Source organism: Vicugna pacos, chromosome 11 (assembly GCF_048564905.1).
Source record: "Vicugna pacos chromosome 11, VicPac4, whole genome shotgun sequence".
Classification (NCBI taxonomy): Eukaryota; Metazoa; Chordata; class Mammalia; order Artiodactyla; family Camelidae; genus Vicugna; species Vicugna pacos.
Window position 1 is genome coordinate 34,377,177 of NC_132997.1, and position 18,575 is coordinate 34,395,751.

An 18,575-nucleotide genomic window follows, 5' to 3' on the forward strand; every position below is an offset into this window, starting at 1 on the left:
CCGCACCCCGCCCTCCGAAGCCCTGGCCCCGCCCCGAGCCTGGCCGACTAATCCCCTGCTCCGCTCCAGGCGCGACACATGGGGCCCTTGCGGCCCCGCCCCCAGGCACCCGCCACTGGGGCCCCGCCCCGCCGTAGTCTTTGCGTCCTTCCCGCTCGATTTTGCAAGTAGGATTGCGCCCATCTTCCTGGAGAAGAAGGTGGGGTTTGGAGAGAACCCGGAAGCGGGGCGGGGGCGCAGGCTCCTAGGGCTTTTGTTGCCGGGTGCATGGGCGCAGGGCCGAGGGTGGCAGGGCACGCCACTTCCGTGCGCTGCGTGCGCCGTGCGCTACGTGCGCACGACGAGCGGGAATTAAAGATTACGGCTAGACTCGCCCCTGGCTCCGCCCCCTAGGAGCCCCGCCTAGGGGTTTCCATGGTGATGATAAATTAGCCTAAAATGCCTCAGCTAGGCCTCCGCGTTCCGTCCTCTAGGTGCTCAGAGGGACGACCGAGGTGCTGGGTGTGTATAAGAGCGGGAGGGTGGAGATTCGAAACCCGAGCTGAGGGGTGGGACGGGAAGCGTGTTCGAGACCAGCACCCCTTGACCAACTGGGGACTCTGGGGGTAGGGACAGCGGGTCTGCGATTTGGGATGGGGGCGGAGTCGTTCTTTGCAGAGGCAGCAAAGAGTATCCTTGGCTTCAGTGGAGGAGTCTCCAGCCCACCCCGGGAGACGGAGACCGGAGGAGCCGGAAGGGGACGAGTTTGAGGAAAATCCCTTTTTTAGGGGAGGGATGTTGGGGGAGCCCTAGACGGATCCGCATCCTAGGACCTGGAGGTTTGAGAGGTCTGCGCCTGCCTGCGAGGACACCTTAAACGGTGCAGCCGTGGTAGGAAAACATTGTTTTATTTCTTAAGGCAATAAGTCACATATTTAAAGACTCCCAAGCTTGCACGAGGCTTTATTACTCAAAAGCTTTTCTCCTACCCATTTCCTGTTTCCTAAGGAAATAGTTCAAACCTTTGAATTTTTCTAATCCAAGGAGTTTTATTTCTTCCTTTTGTATCTGCATCTCTTCTCTGTGTTCTTCCTTCATCAGCTTCACTAAATTTAAATCCATCAGTCTGAAATATTTCCTAATTGAGTTCCTTTGCCTCTTGGTCACACTTTGCTGCAGCATTTGTGTAGTCAGCCATTTGCTTTTCTTTCTCTTTTTCTAGTCATATTCATGACTACATTTTACACTGGTTCCTTTTTGGCAAATCATCTTGGAATGAGCCTGCATTCAGCAGGTTGTGGGAGTAGATCCAGGGTTTTGTCCCACACTCGTATTTTTTTCTTTATTATCAAGATTTTTTAGTTTAGTTATTTTTCTCCCACTTTAAAATTAAGAAAGATGACATAGATATATTGTAAAACATATCTCGAAGGTGTAAAGAATACAGCTCAACCTAGAATCTGTGTACCCACCATTAACCTTTTTTGAGGGGGTTATTAGGTTTATTTATTTATGGAGGAGATACTGAGGATTGAATCTGGGACCTCTGCATGCTAAGCATGCGCTCTGCCACTTGAGCTATACCTTCCCTCCTTCATTAATCTTAAGAAATAAAATTCTACTCTCAGGTTCCCCTTCCCATTGGTTCTGAATACTGGTCTTGGTAGTTGGAAAAAGAATAGTAGTAATGAAGCTCTCCATACAGTTCCTGTGTTAGAGCAGGCAGGTAACTATAGATACGAGCAGAGAAAGGGGGATGCATGCCAAATGGCAGGAGTTGGGCAGAAAGGAGAGACACAGGCCCAATGCAGGAAACGATACATCATGTAAGCACCAGCAGTCCCTGGGCAGAGAAGGAAAAGCAGGAACCTCTGGGCTAAGTGGTCACACCTTTGCGGATGATGAGCAGCCTGGAGGCTAACAAAGAAAGGTGGGAAAAGGCCGGAATTTCTAGTGTCCGACTATAACATTTTGCTTATTATCCCCTCATTTCAATAAAATTAGCCTTGCAGATTAGAAGTACCCATCATGCACCAACGTCATGACACTTCTGATCCAACCTAAATAAGGAAAGAATCCCTCCTCCCTTTGGGAAGGTGGAGTTGGGATGAAAATCAGGGAATATGACGCCAGACCCTTCCCTCCCCAATAAATATTCTGCCCGTTCATTTTTACACTCTACGTAACCAACTTGCCAAAGAATCTTGCAGCAGCTGCTCACCTGAGCCCGCCTGCTTTCCCCTTGAGAGTATACTATTCATTACTTAATAAATCCTCACTTTACTTTATTTAAACCTCCACCTCTTGTCTCTGAATTCTTTCCGGGACAAGAACCTGGAACACCAGTTACATCCATTGACAACAGTTGTAGTCTACTCTATAGTACCTGGGCTAGTTTCAAACAAGGTTGAATTCTCTTAGAACTTGTCTCCTCCCCTACAACGTGGCATAATCTTAGGCTTAAAGGGACGCTGTATGTGAAGCTCTGGGCAGTTGGTACAATGATTGCTGACTGATACTTATGTATTTGGAGGGATTTATCAATGACTCTCTTGCCTCTTGATTGAGTGTTCCTTTTTTGTAAGATCTGTTACCAGTAAAGCTGCCTTCATCTGTGATTGTGGATCAGTAGAGTAGTGAGAGAAACTATGGGAAGAGGCAAGCTAAAAAATAACAGACTGTTTTAGGTTGACCTTTTTTTTTTTCTAATGTTGGTACCTGGCATATGTGTCTACTGAAATAAAATGCACAACGTAGAAGTTGAGAGTTACATTTTATTCAGTGGACACTTCTGAGGAATCGAACCCTTTGAACGAACACTTGATCGCAGTGAGGGACTGATTCAAAGAGGTAGGGGAGGAGCCAGGATATATAAGAGTAAAAACAAAGACCAGGTAGCTGGACCATCAAAAGATTACTGTTAATGAAAGAAAACCAGATAGCTCAAGTTAAGGAATTTAGTGCTTTTCTATGTATGGGAAGGTGCAAATGTCTGGGCTTCTTGAAAACATTCCTTTGACATGCACCTAGCTATCTAGGGCCAGTATCCTGTTCTTTCACGTCCGTCAGGGTGTCCCTCAGGCCTGGCTGCCTGCTGGTCTACATCCTGAGTTCACTGGCAGGGAGTGGCAGGGCTGGTGGTAGCGGCTGATGACTTGATGGCCACAACATTCTTTGTTTACTGATATGGCTTGCTGTATTTTTTGTTCACATAAGTGACCAATAAAAGACTACTGGATGAAAAAAAAAAAAGAAGGAAAAGTAGAACACTGCCTTTTATTTTATGATCCTTTGTGTAGTCCTAATCATCACAGCTCCTCCCATCTCTATCTTGAATTTTATGTTGGTCAGTTGCTTGCTTTTCTTCATAATTTGACTAAAATTGTGTCCCACAGAAAAATGTACTGAACAGTTCTGCATGTCTTTGGATTCTTTATGTATTGTTTTCCTACTCCATGTTTTCTTAAGTGCCTTTCTTTGGTTAGTTAACCTCTTCTGTTGTTTTCACAGAATTATTCCAAAACCAAGCATAAAGCTGTAGTACTTTTTGCTGCTAAGTATTCCATTTGATAAGCAGGCAACAATTTATTTCTCCACTGTTCTGTTAAAGGACTTACAGGCTGTTTCTAGTTTGGCGTATTGTGAACAGTGATGCTTTGAATCAGGACATGTCTTCTGGGACACACGTGCCAGATTTACTTTTGGCTTCTGTACCTATGATGGAATTTCTGGGTCATAGAGTTTGCCCACATTCAACTTCATCACATAAGGACACTTTCTAAGACAGTTGTACCAGTTTATTTCCCTAGCCCCAAGGGGATTGCTAGATTATATAATGAGTAAATATTTAACTTTATAAGAAATTACCAAACTTTTCCAGAAGTGTCTGTACCATCTTGCATTCTCATTAGCAATATATGAGAGTTCTGATTGCTTTACATCTTCTTAACATCTTTTAAAACATTTAAAAGTATTTTAGCCATTCTGTAGGGGTATATGGCCATATTTTGTCATGGTTTTAATTTTCATTTCACTAATGGCTCATAATGTTGATTATTTTTTCATGAGCTTACTTATCATCCCCATAACCCTTTTAAGGTATTTATCTGATCAAGTGTTTTGCCCATTTAAAAAAATTGGGTTCTTTCCTTCCTATTGAGTTTTAACAGTTCTTTATGCTTTGAAAATACAGATCCTTGGTGTTATATCTAAGAACTCTTTGCATAACACTAAGTCTTAAAGATTTTTCACCTGTATTTTCTTTTAAAAGTTTTACACTTTTATATTTTATGTATAGATTTATTTTGAGGTTTATTTTTTTTTTTTGCTTTTGAATGAGGTGTGAGGTTTAAATCAATATTCTCTCTTTCTCTTTTTTTTCTGCATATGGATATACAATTGTTCCATCACCATTTGTTGAAAAGACTACTTTCTCTGCTGAATTGCCTTTGCTGTATTGTAAAAAATTTTTTAAAAATCAGAAAAAAAATTTGTGTGGGTCTGGACCTGGACTACTCTGTCCCCTTAATTTATATGTGTATCTTTTCATCATTACTACATTGTCTTCATTGTAACTTTATGCTAATTTCCAAAATAGTGCAGTCTGAGTTCAACATTATTCACCTTTTTCAAAATTGTTTGGCTATCCTAGTTCCTTTGCCTTTCCATGTAAATTTTAGAATCAGTTTGTCTATATTTATTAAAAAAATACTGCTTGGGGGTAGGTATAGCTCAGTGGTAGACAGCATGCTTAGCATGCACAAGGTCCTGGGTTCGATCCCCAGTACCTCTTCTAAAAGTAGATAAAGAAAGAAAGAAACCTAATCCCCCCACCCCCCAAAAAAGGCAAAATCAAAATACTGCTGAGATTTTGATAGGAATTGTATTAATCCTAGTATCATTTTGGGAGAGAATTGACATTTGCCTTCACTATGTTGAATCTTCCAATATGTGAACACAGTATGTCTATTCATTTACTTAGAGCTTCTTGGACTTCTTTCATAAGCATTTTGTAGTTTTTAGCATCCAAGTCCTACATACTTTTTATTAGATATGTGAGATATGTAAGTAATTTTAATTTTTTGAGCTATCATAAATGGTATTTCAAATTTATATTTCCACATATTTTATTGCGAGTACATAAAAATACAATTGATTTCTGTATGTTGATCATGTAGTCTATGACTGTGCTTAACTTATTAGCAGAACCTTTGGCGTCCCCTCCCCCAACCCCCACAACCCCTGTCTCTTGTTTATAGAAAAGCTGAAGTCTCCCAGGCCTCCCTGAGTCACAGAAGAGCAGGCTCAAGTAGTTGATTAGGACAAGCCTGCAGGCTTTGGGAGATGGCAAGAACTCTGACCACCTATCTCAATGATTAACTGAGATTATTCCTTCATTTCCCTTTAAAACTTTCGTGGCTGAACAGAATCTTTGGAGGTGGTTTTTTAGGGGGGATGCTGGGTCCACAAGGTTGCAGGCATTCTGATTAAAAGCAACTTTCCTTTTTGTTACCAAGGCTCTTGTCCCCAGGATCATACCCCTGCCCCTTCCTCATACAGAAACTAATTACTCTTGTCTAAGTCTCAGGAGGCAGCTGCAGAGAAGAAACAAGAACTGGTTAAAACTCATAGAGACCAAGATGGTGGAGGATCTAACTTCCAGTCGACCTTGAGCCTCATTATACATTCATTGTAATGTGTGTTAACATGCTCAGTGACATACCCATGAGTGCCATGACAGTTAACAGTTGCCGTGACAACCACCAGAAAAGCCCATAGAGGACTGAAAAACTTAGAGCAGGGACTTATTGGCTCCACCACACATTGAATGCGGACATGATGGCAGAAGCTTCCCATAAAAGTCTATGTGGCCCAACCTGGGCCGGAGCTGTCTCTACCATGCATCTTTGCTGATGGCTCCCCGCTTGAGTGCCTCTTCCTCACTTAAGCACTTTCCTCCCATTTCCCCTTCTGCGAATTCTTTCTGCTGTGCGAATTCTTTCACAGCAGGTGCCAAGAACCCACAATTTGGTGGGCCTCCTAATTTAAGGGTCCCTCCCTCCACAAACAGTTCTAGGAGTTTTTTTCCTTCTGTTTTTTGTTTTTTGTTTTTTGTTTTTTTGTTTTTGGTACATCTCTTGGGATTTTCTGTGTAGCACATCATGTCATCTGCAAAGAGGAGGTAGTACTTCTGTTTCAATACATACTTTTATTTCCTTTTCTTGCCTTATTCTGCTGAGTTGAATTTATAATATGATGTTGAATTAGAGTGGTGAAGTGGACATCCTTGTCTTGTTCCAATCTTGGAAAGAAGCATGCAGTTTTTCACCACTGAGTGTGTTAGCTGTAGTTTTTTGTAGATGCTCTTTATCAAGTTGTGGTGATTCCCCTCCATTTCTAACTTGCTGAGCATTTTTAGCATGAATGGAATGTTGCATTTTGTCAAGTGCTTTTCCGATGTCAATTTATGTGATCATATAATATTCCTTTAGCCTGTTGATATGATGTATTACATTGATTTTCAAACTTGAACCGTCCTTGCATATCCATACTCTACTTGGTCATGGTGTATAATTCTTTTTCTATATTACTGAAATCTATTTGCTAATATTTTATGAAGGGCTTAGCATCTATATTTATGAAGGATATTGGTCTAGTTTTCTTTCTTGATGTCTTTGGGTTTGGTATCAGGGTGTACCTGACCTCATTAAATGAGTTGGGGCAGTGTTCCCTCCTCTTCCATTTTCTGAGATTGTTTAGAGTTGGTTTTAATTCTTTTTTGTTTGTTTGTTTATTTTTAATCTTTTATTTATTTATTTATTTATTTATTTATTTATTTATTTATTTTGATGGAGGTGCTGGGGATTGAACCCAGGCCCTTGTGTGTGGTAAGCACACGCTCTACCACTGAGCTATACCCTCCCCTCAATTTTAATTGTTTTCTAAATATTTGGTATTACTTTTCCTGTGAAACCATCTGGGTCTGGAGATTTTAGGAGAAGTTTTCAAAGTAGAAATTCAATTTTAAAATAATTACAGGGCTGTTCATGTAGGTAGAACTGTAGTAGTAGCTTTTTGAGGAATTGGTAAATTTCCTCTCACTTGCCAAATTTATGTGAGTAGCATTCTTTATAGTTTTCCCATATGACCCTTTGGGGTTGTTTTGCCAAAATTGGAATATTTTTATTTGTTATTTCTTCGGATACTTTCTAGGCCCACACTCTTTCTCCTTCCCTTCTTGGACTCCCTATGATGTGAATGTTAGATCTTTTGTTATAGTCCCACAGTTTCCAAAGGCCCCTGTCATTTTCTGCTGCTCTGTTTTCTGTCATTCAGATTGGGTAATTTCTGTTTTTCTGTATTCAATTGCTCTACCTTTCTCCTCTTTTGGCTCCTTTCTGCTTTTGAGTTTTTTATTTTGGTAATTGTATTTTTCAGTTCTAGAATTTCTACTTGATTCTTTAAATCTTCTGTTTCTCTGATGAGTTGCACTTTTTCATGTGTTTCAGACATATTCATAATCGCTCTTTGAAGCGTTTTTGTGATGGCTGCTTTAAATTCCTTGTCAGATAGTCCAAATATTGGTGTTGATGTCTTTTGGTTTTCTTTTCTCATTCAAGTGGCTCTTCTCCTGGGTTTTGGTAGGGCGATGTTTTTTTTTTTTTGATCCTGGACATTTTGAGCATTTTCATGAGACTCTGGCTGTTACCCAAATCTCCTATTTTTAGCAGGTTTTCTCTGACACCACACTGGCAAGGGAAAGGGAGGTGCTGCCTTATTATTGCCAGGTAGAATAGAAGTCCAGTTTCTCCACTCAGCCTCTGTTGACTGGGGGTGGGGAATCAGAGAGATGCCTCATTCCAGTGGACTGGGATGGCTGTTAGGTTCCCCACTGGACCTTCAGTGACAGCAGCTTGGCTGGAAGGGTAAGATGTATGTTTTGCAGGCTGGCAAGGGGAAGTCTAGGCTTCCTATTAGGCCTTTGCTGATATGGATAGGGGTGGTATCACCCTTTTTTTCTGTGGAGCTTGGCTGGAGTATGGTGGTTATTGTCTAAAAGTTTTGTCTTACAAGGCTGTCCTGTCCCTTTTCTCGTCCTTTGTCTCGAAGACCAGGATTTTCTTAGGTTTTTAAAAATTTGCACCTATTGGCATTTTCAGGTTGCTGGCTTCTCTAACACCCTGTGTGAAATACAAGAAGCAAAAAGAAAACCCAGGAAGCCCAACATCATGTCATTTCTTGGGGCCAGGATCCCTTCTTGATCTGCCATTTCTCTCCACCTTTCAGTCTTGTTTTGTTTCTTTATGCACCATTATGTTTAGCTGTATTTAGGGAGAGGAATAGGAAGTGTATCTTCTCCATCTTGTCCTGAACTGGAAGCTTTGCCTTCATTTTTGAAAGATATTTTTGCTATCTCTGGGATTAGAGTATGACAGTTTTTTTTCTTTTAGTACTTAAAAGATTTCATTCCCCAGCCTTCTCTATTGCATTGTTTCCAGTTAGAAATCTGATGTCATCTTTATATATGTTCTTTTTGTAAATTTTTTTTACAGTTTTTATTCAGTTTTTAAAGGTTACATTCCTTTTCCAGTTATTACAAAATATTGGCTATATTCCATATGTTGTACAAAACCTCCTTGAGCCTACCTTACACCCAGTAAGCGTAAGGTAGTGCTTCTTTTATAGTTACTAGTTTTTTGGATTTTTTAGATTCCACGTATAAGTGATATCATACTGTTTTTTTCTTTCTCTGACTTGTTTTACTTAGCATAATGCCATCCAAGTCCAGCTGTATTGCTGCAGATGGCAAAATTTCATTCTCTTTTTATGGTTGAGCAGTATCCCATTGTATGTTTATAAATATACCACAACTTTTTTATTCATTCCTCCATCGATGGACACTAAGGTTGTTTCCATGTCGTATATATATTCTTTAACATGTCTGTTTTTCTGGCTGACTTAAGATTTTTTAAAAATCACTTATTTTGAGCTATTTGATTCTGATATTCTTTGGTGTAGTTTTCTTTATGTTTCTTAAAAAAATTTTTTTTGTGGGGGACGAAGTAGGTTTTATTTATTTATTTAATGGTGATACTGGGGGTTAAACCCAATACCTGGTGTATGCTAAGCACATGCTCTACTACTGAGCTATACCCACCCCCCTCTTTATGTTTCTTTAGTTTAGGGTTCATTGAGCTTCTTGAAACTATAAGTTTATAGTGTTTTTTTTTTAATTATGGAAAGTTTTAGGACATTATTTCTTCAAATATGTTTTCTGGTTTTTTCATCCCACCCCACCCTTCAGTTATCTATGTATTAGTCTTCTTGAAATCATCACATAGTTTCTGATTTTTTTTTTTCTTTTCAATTTGGGTTGGTTTTTTTTGTTTTTTGGCATAATGAGCTTGATTGACTTCAAGTTCAGTAATCTTTTCTTCTGTGATATGTAATCTGTTCATCTCATCCAGTGTTTTTTTTTTTTCCCTCCATCCAGTTTATTTTTTATCTCAGACATTATAGTTTTTGTTTCTGAAAGTTTGGCTCAGGTCTTTTTATATCTTTCATGCCTGTTTTTAACTTTCTGAACACATGGAATACAGTTATAGTAATTGTGTATATGTCCTTTTCTGCTAATTCTGGCATCTTTGTCAGTTCTTGAGTCAGTTTCAATTCACTGATAATTCTCCAAAGATCATGTTTTCTTGCCGTTTATGTGCTTGGTAATCTTTTGTTGGATGCTAGGTACTGTGAATTTTACTTTGTTGAATGCTGAATACTTTGTATTCCTATAAATCTTCTTGAGCTTTATTTTGGGAATATAGTTAAATTACTTGAAAACAGTTGGATCTTTTTTGGTCTTTGTCTTTTTAGGATTTGTTAGGCAGGTCCAGAAAAGTGCTCTGTCTCGGGTTAATTATTCCCCACTACTGAGGGAAGATCTTCCGGAGTACCCTACCCAGTGGGCCAAGAATTATGAAATTTTACATTCTGCTAGCTTGAAACAGGCACTATTCCCTTAATGAGCACAGGGTACTGTTCCCTTTGATGCTTTGAATGATTCTTTCCTCGGATCTCTGGTGCTTTCCCTACCTATACTTGCTGACTCCTACTCCCCCGAGTGCCAAAGGGGCCCCCTGCAGATCTCTGGGGTTTTCTCTCCCTATTCTGTTCCATGAACTCTAGCTAGCTGCCTTGGTCTTCCCGGATTCTCAAATCTCTCTCTTCAAATCAGGGAGTCTGCTGGGTTCTGCCTCAGTTTTTTCTCCCTAGAAGTCTAAATACTTCTCAGGTGGTGAGCTGGGGCAATTGTGGCGCTTATCTCCTTGCTTCCTGTCTCCTTTGTTGCCTGGTATCCATTGTTTTGGAAACCATTTTTTCCTTATATTTTGTCAATTTTTTTGATTGTTTCAGGTGGAAAGGTTAATCTGGCCCCTGATACTCCATCTTGCCTAAGAGTTGAAGTCCTCCATATTTTGTTTTTATTTTTTACACAAATCTTTTTTTTTTAATTTATCTGTTTTTTAATTTGGACTGGAGGGCAGAGTAAATTTTTTGTTTTAGTTTACAACACTCTATTTTTCCCTTTGTTATATTGATATATTTGTTCCCTTTAATCCCCATTTCCTATTTCCATTCTCAGTTCATGGTAACAGTTTTTTTTTGGTCATGGTACAAATTCTAATTCATATTAAGTATATCCTTTTATTTATATGTGAACTTGTACTATGTATAATTTGTTTTCTGAGTATGTATCTGCAATGCACATAACTCATATTCTTCTGGTGAATTTGTTCATTTGTCCCCAGCATGGTGTTTTCACATCTCACCTTGTTGCTGTGTGATGGTGATTCCATTTAAACTGCTTCTTACTGATGCTTGCTCATCTACACTATCGTGTGCTGCACCGCATTGCACTTGTAAGCAGGATTGCTAGGTCCTAGTTATGCATATGCATCTTCCACTTCCTCCTGTTCAGTATCTCCCAAGTGGAGATTATTTACTCTTAATTTTAGAATTTTATTTTATTTTTTATAAAGTATATTACTTTAGACTTAGCAATATATTGTATACTTTTCTGCCATTAACCATTATATTTATTTGTATCATATTTTCCTTTTAGAATTATTTTTTTATTTTGATAGATTCGATTCTCTAATTCTTAAAAATAGTGTCATGGATCGAAATAAATCTGCATTTAGGCCTTACTTGATTGATTTTTTTTCTTTTCTTTTTTTTTTAACTTTTTTATTGAGTTATAGTCATTTTACAATGTTGTGTCAAATTCCAGTGTACAGCACGATTTTTTATTTATAAAAATAAATACATAAACATATATATATTCATTATCACATTTTTTTTTCACTGTGAGCTACCAGAGATCTTGTATCTATTTCCCTGTGCTATACAGTATAATCTTACTAATCTATTCTGCATATGCCTGTCAGTATCTACAAATTTTGAAATCCCAGTCTATCCCTTCCCACCTCCTGCCCCCTTGGCAACCACAAGTTTGTATTCTATGTCTATGAGTCTGTTTCTGTTTTGTATTTATGTTTTATTTTATTTTTTTTAGATTCCACATATGAGTGATCTCATATGGTATTTTTCTTTCTCTTTCTGGCTTACTTCGCTTAGAATGACATTCTCCAGGAACATCCATGTTGCTGCAAATGGCGTTATGTTGTCAGTTTGATTTTTTTTCTAATTGAGAATTTTAGGATCGAAAGTATATTCCCCTAGGATGTAAAAGCCATTGCTGTCTTATATTCTTGTAAACATCATTGCTGATGTGATTCTGATTCCCTTGTAGAATGGCCAGGATTTTGGTTTTCTACCTGTGTTTTAAGGAATTCTGATATATTCTTCATTCATCTTTATTTTAACCAAAATTTGTTATAAAGATAAAACCAGTGGTTGCTTATGACCACAAAGGTATTAAGAAAAACTATTTTGTTGGTTCTGTTAATCATAACAATTACTAAAGCCATTGACAGTGGGTTAAAAATTAGAAGGTTTTGTCAGGTGAAATAGCTCAGTGGTAGAGCTCATGCTTAGCACGTGTGAGATCCTGGCTTCAATCCCCAGTACTTCCATTAAAAAGGGTGGGGGGCACTTCTGAGCCTATAAAATATGGCCAAGAGAATAGGGCCATATTAAAAAAAAAGCAGAAGTTTGATCAAGATGAAATTCAGCTTCCATAATTAATCATACTCTGTGTAAATATACCTCCTACCACAAATAAGTAAACCTATGTTATTGGTTAAGGATAAGAGTTTTTGCTTTAATTATAACTAAGAATATTATAGAGTTTTTTTTTTATTGGATCACCAGGTTTTATCATGACATTATAAGGCACCCTCTCCTTAACTTGACAAATATTTATATTCCCAGTATGTTGAAACATCTGAATTATATATATCCTCCTTCTTTAGACATATGGCGATACATATAATCTGTGGACTCATATTTTTCTCCAGTTTGGAGTATTACTTACTATTCTTAGAGCATTACCCCACATTTATTCTCTTTCTTTCTAGGACATTCAGTAGTTGCTTTTAGAAATTATAGCTTGGTCCCTTTAAACTAAAGATCATACTTACTCTTTACCTTTGCACTGCATTTGAGATCACTGAGTGGATCTTCCAGCTCACCATTCCACTCTACGAATTTCTTCTATTCTGCTACTTCCTTAATTTTGTGAGCATTTTTTTTTTTGGATTTTGACACTATTTTTAATATCCGAGATGGCTAATTGTTCTTTATCATAAAAGATATATATATGATAAAGATATATATATTTATAAATATATAAATAAATTTATAAATATAAATATATATTTATAAATATATATAAATTTATATATAAATATATATATAAATTAAATATATATATATATTTACAGGTGTCAATCTGTCATATTGCTGTGAACATACTAGGCATACATCTTTGAAAATCTCCATCTTTCAAAATCTCCTGCTTTCTGTATTGACTTAATTTTCTTCAGTGTTACCTTCCGTCCTTTCAATGAGGTGATGCTCTTTGGGGTGTTGGTTTTCTTCAGATGTTGCATGAAAATCCCTGTGGGCCTGATTCTGTTTACCTCTACCCTTTATAGATAACAGGACAGGACGTGGTGTGTGTGCCCCAGTAATGATATGGGATTCCTAAGGCATCTTGGTTGCTGCCAGACACCAAGGGCACCTTAACTACCTCTCTGCCAGCCTGGGAGTGGACCCACAACTGCTTTCCCAGCCCTCTGGGTACAAGGAGAAGGGAGCCCCAAAACTCAAGCTGTCGCTGGAGCTTCTTGCATCTTTTCAAGCTGTCATCTCCTGCAGGTTTTGGACTATGGATACAACTCTGTGGGCACTCCATCTTCTTTGAATTCCTCAAAATTCCCTGTCCACTGAGGGTGACTCTTCTCATTTTCCAGCAATCATACCCATTCATATTTTTAAAATATCTTTTGTCACTGCTGTGGTCTTTCACCAGAGGGCCTACCGCAGTATGTCCTCTAAGTGCCATTTTGATTCAGTTAAATTGTGCGCACTCTGTCCTTTAGTAAATTAGGTAGTCTTTGTGGGTGGGATGGGGGAGTTTGTATAAGTTTTGGAAACAGAGACTTGGGCTTAAATCTCAGCTCTAAAATGTTTTTGGTATTTTAAAGGCTCTTTATGTAATTTGACTCATCTTTACGTTCCTCATCTATATAATGGAGAAAATTATGTTCATTACATATTCTTGTTATATATATTAAATGAAAAATTTACAGATTTTGCTTTATTTTCAGCCACAAAAAGTCATACCCAAGCGAGTTTGATGCCTGTCCTGTCAGGTGTCTCTGCTGCTTGGTCCTGAAGGCCGTGGAGGACTGGCGGCCCAGCTCGTCCTGGTGCTTGTCTGCTGAGATGTGCAGAATTTCCAGAACTGAATATGGGGCATCTGGTGTTGATCTCATTTTTTTGTTGGATGCTAATCAGAAGATTATATCAAATGGCCCTGAAAAAAGACAGAGAAACCATGGGACACAGGTATATTGAAGTATTCTAGTCCCACAGAAATGAAGCAGGTGGGTATTGAAGCACAGTGAAACATACTGTATTAGTCAAGACAGCTGGTTTTATAGGAAACCTCTACTGATTCCAGCCTAACCTTACACGGGGAATCCAGGAACAACGAATAGCTGTTTTTATAGAAGTGGAAGCTGTGTAACCAATTTGCACCATGAACTTGTGAAATCAGTTGTTTATTTTTTTAGAATCCCTTTTCAGTATTTTGTAATGCCTCAAAATGCTTCTTGCATGTTGAGCTTATTTCAATTTATATTGTAGTGGCATACCTCAGCAGTTGTATATTTATATTGAAGTAATTTCAGTTTTGTGAAATAACTTTTATACCATACTCATCTAAACACATTCGGGAGACATGCTTTAAAAAAATTCTATTAAAGGTCTTAGATCCATAATATTTTAAAAATTTGATGCTTTTTTCCTTCTAATCTTTTTTTTTCCCCCATTTAAAATCCTTTAAGGTAACTTCAGATTTTACAACATTAAATTTGAAAATTGAAATATAATACCAGTACTGTTGGGTTTTGGTCTTTGTGACTATGTGAAATTGTGAAGCCTTAATTTAAGCTTCTCTTTTTATCATTAGTTCCTTTTAGGTGTGCTTTGCTAAGTGAAACATTTAATAATTTTGTTAGCAAATTAAATTATTTTTCAAAGAAAGACTCAGGATTCAGGATATAGTTGTGCTTGTGGCCATGACTTATTACCACATAAGGAGGCAGAGTAGAATCAGCAAAAAGGAAAAAAAGTGCCTGGGATGAAGTCCAGAGGTAACTGGACATGAGCTTCCCAGAATCCTCTGTTAGTGGACTCCCACAGGATGCGCTGAATTCCCCCGACAACTAGCTGCAGTACTCATGGGAAGTGTTGTCTACCAGGGAAGTTTATCAAAGGCTAGGAGTCCAGGGTGTTTCTTGGGGGTCAGTCATGGAGGCAACATGGTACCCATATGATTGATGAGGGAAGCAGGTGTTCAGCAGTGACCACATCATTTGTTAGGTTAGGTGTGTATTGAGCCACTCTTATCATTTAGGTGAAGTTTTATGTGAGCATAGGCAACTGTTTCCCAGGTAAGTTCTCAGATACCAGCCAAGGGCCAGTCTTGCAAGCAGGGGGGACTCAGGCCTGCTATGTTAACTCTTTTTGGCATGAAATATAAATGGCACAAACACACCAATAAAATGACAGATTGTCAGAGTGGATTAAAAAAAGACTCAATGTGTATAAGAGTCCTTATGTATATGACTACCTATAAATAATAGGTAGTTTTAAAGAGATGGGAAAAGGTATAACATGCAAACAGTAAAAAAAAAAAAAAAAAGGATATCTGATGTGACTGTATTGCTATCAGACAAAGCAGGCTTTTGAACAATGAAAATTACCAGAAATAGCGTATATAATGAAAAAAGACTGAGTAGCCAGAACTATTTTGAAAAAGGGTAAAATTGGAGGAATCACATTACTACCCAATTTTAAAACTTACTATAAGGCTATTGGAATCAAGAGGGTATGGTATTGGTGGAAGGATAGACTGGTTAGTGGGACAGAATAGAGAGTCCAGAAATTGACACAGACATGGCCAATTTTTGACAACAAATTCAATGGAAACAATTTGCAACAGTTCAACGGGAAAAGAATAGTCCTATAAATAAGTGCTGGAACGACCAGATGTCCATCTGCAAATAAAATGAACCCTAACTGAAACCTCACACTTTACATATTAACTCAGAATGGATCACAGATCCAACTATAAAACTATAAAGTGATTTGTTGGTTAAACCCCTTAGGACTATGTTGAAGTAACAGCAATGAAATATATCCTAAGAATACCTCCCTTACGGTGTATGTAACATGATGTGTACCACCGCTGTTATAAATGAGGGAACAGGCAAATAGAAAATTGGCAACCTAAGGGCGCAGAGTTTGTAAATGTGTCTCTCAGTGATGGTTTATGAGGGATTTGTGTTGACAGAAGAGATGGTGAAGAAAGGGATGGGATAGGAAGCAAATGTTTTAGAAGATAATTTTTCTCAGGAGGGTCTGGATATCGGAAACTTGTTGCTTCTGCTGATTCTGTTAATAAATCACAATTCCCCATCTGTATGTATTGCCTATTCTATTTCTTGGAATCCCTACATCAAAGGAAACACTGTAATCCATGGACTGGGAAGGTGAGAGGTTCACCCTCCTTGGTGGTGTGTGTCAGTTGTCCTGGGATTGGACCCAGCTGGACGGCCCAGTGCTGAGATGCTCCACCTGTCCTTACTGTACCTACCCCATGTAAGAAATTCTGTTTTGTATCTGCACACAATTTCTAGTTTGTCCTTATAAATGTCATGCTTTTCTCAGTAAAGTTATACCTTGATACTTTTATGTTTACAGCAATACGAATAGAACTTCATTGTATTTATCAAATTACTATTGGTGAACAGGGAAGTTTTCAGGTGATTTGCTTAAATTAAGTTCAAATGTCCTGCTAGTATTTCAGTAGTTCTTTTTCCTTTAGTTTTGTCTTCAATTCATTTTTAAATTTATTTATTTTAAAAAAATTGGGGGGGGTAGGTAATTAGACTTACTTTTTTGTTTTATTTTTAGAGGAGGTGCTGGGGATTGAACCTAGGACCATGTGTATGCTAAGCGTGAGCTCTAACACTTGACCTATATCCTCCCCCCTCAATTCATTTTTAAAACTTGATCTCTTTTTAATAGGTATTCTACTTCTGTTTCTTGAATTATTGTATTGATAAGAATTTGGGGACAATATTAATAATGGTGATGCTAAGTCTCCTTGTTTGGTTATCAGATTTAATTTGGTGGAATTATTTTAGTGTTTTATCATTAGGTAAAAGGTTATATAGGGGCTATCTAAAACCCTTAATTCTGTTACAAGATATATTATCTCTTTTTTCTAAAGCCATGTTCAGAACCTCATGGCATACCATCTGTATTCCAGGCACAAAACCCGTCTTCATTTTTATCGTAATAAAATCTGGGGTGGAGATTTACTATTTCAATCACTCGTCTAAGACTTTCTACTTCCTGCCATGATCCCTGCTCTGTGGTTGTGACACAGACTACTTGTATTAATAGGGCTGCTGTGCAAATTGCCACAAATCTGGTGGCTTAAAAAGAGAATTTATTATCTCACAGGGCTAGAGGCCAGAAGTTGGACATCAAAGCTTCTGCAGAGTTGGCTCCTCCTGGTGGTTCCAAGAGGGAGTCCATTCCAGTCCTCTCATAGCTTCTGGTGGCTGCTGGCAATCTTTGTTGTTCCTTGGGTTGGGACTGCCCTCTGAACGCTGCTGCCATCTTCACGTGGCCTTTTCCTCTGTGTATCTCTGTATGTCTTCTTTCCTGTCTCTCAGAAAGACACCCTGCATTGGATTTATGGCCCACCCTAATCCAGGATAATCTCATCTCCAGATCCTTACTTGAACTACATCTGCAAAGACCCTTATTCCAAACAAGGTCACCTTCACAGCTTCCTGAATTTAGAACTTGGACATACTTTGCAGAGGCCACTATTCAACCCATGACATTACTAAATGTAACAACTTGCCCGAGTCCCTCTTGGTAGGAAGGGTGCCAGATACTCCTGGATAGGAAGGTGAATGAGAGTGATGCCTTTAATATCACATATTCTAATTCCAAGAAAAGATATAGAAACCCTCACACTTTTAGAATGACATGTGTTAAGTACAATGAAGAGATAGGTACAAACCCTGTGGAAACACAAATCAGGATGCATACAGAGATAGTCCTTGTAAAGGCAGTATCTGTCTAAAGCTGCCTTGTCACAGGTGATTGCTGAGCACTTGAAATGTGGCTAGTGTGACTAAGGAACTGAATTTTTCCTTTTAATTTTAATGTAAGTTTAAATACAGATATTCGATTCAGTTACTGGGAAACTAAAGTGTACCTGGAATAACTTGGTAGGTGAATATTTTTTTAACAGTAAATTTTATGAAACCTAAATATAAGTCAGATATTTCTGAGGAAAATTTAGCATCTGATTTGAGATGCTCTTAAGTGTGAAATAGACAGTACGTAAAAAAAAGCTTCAGCATTTCCATTTCCTGGTCTACAAAATGTGCTTGACAACACCTTCACTGTGATGATCCGATAAGCAATCTATTTGGAGGAGCCTTTCAATTTCAAATTTTACATAATTAAAAAAATTTTTTTAATTGAAGTATAGTCAGTTACACTTTGTCAGTTTCTGGTGTACAGCATAATGTTTCAGTCATACATATACATACATATAGTCGTTTTCATACTCTTTTTCATTATAGGTTCCTACAAGATACTGAATATAGTTCCCTGTGCTATACAGAAGAAATTTGTCTTTTATCTACTTTATATCTAGTGGTTAATATTTGTAAATCTTGAACTCCCAATTTATCCCTTCCCACCCTCTTTCCCCCAGTAACCGTACGTTTCTTGACTGTGAGTCTGTTTCTTTTTGTAGATGAGTTCGTTAGTGCAGGAGCACAATTCTTAATGCATACTGAAGTTTGAAGTGTGAA

The 18,575-nt window shown here is 38.2% G+C and overlaps 1 non-coding gene across 1 annotated transcript; it reads right to left on the reverse strand.

Moving 5' to 3' along the window:
- Nucleotides 1-6,828: 6,828 nt before the first annotated feature.
- On the reverse strand, nucleotides 6,829-6,901 carry TRNAG-ACC (transfer RNA glycine (anticodon ACC)). Its single transcript has one exon. It is a non-coding gene; the product is annotated as a tRNA-Gly (tRNA).
- Between the last annotated feature and the right edge of the window lie 11,674 nt (nucleotides 6,902-18,575).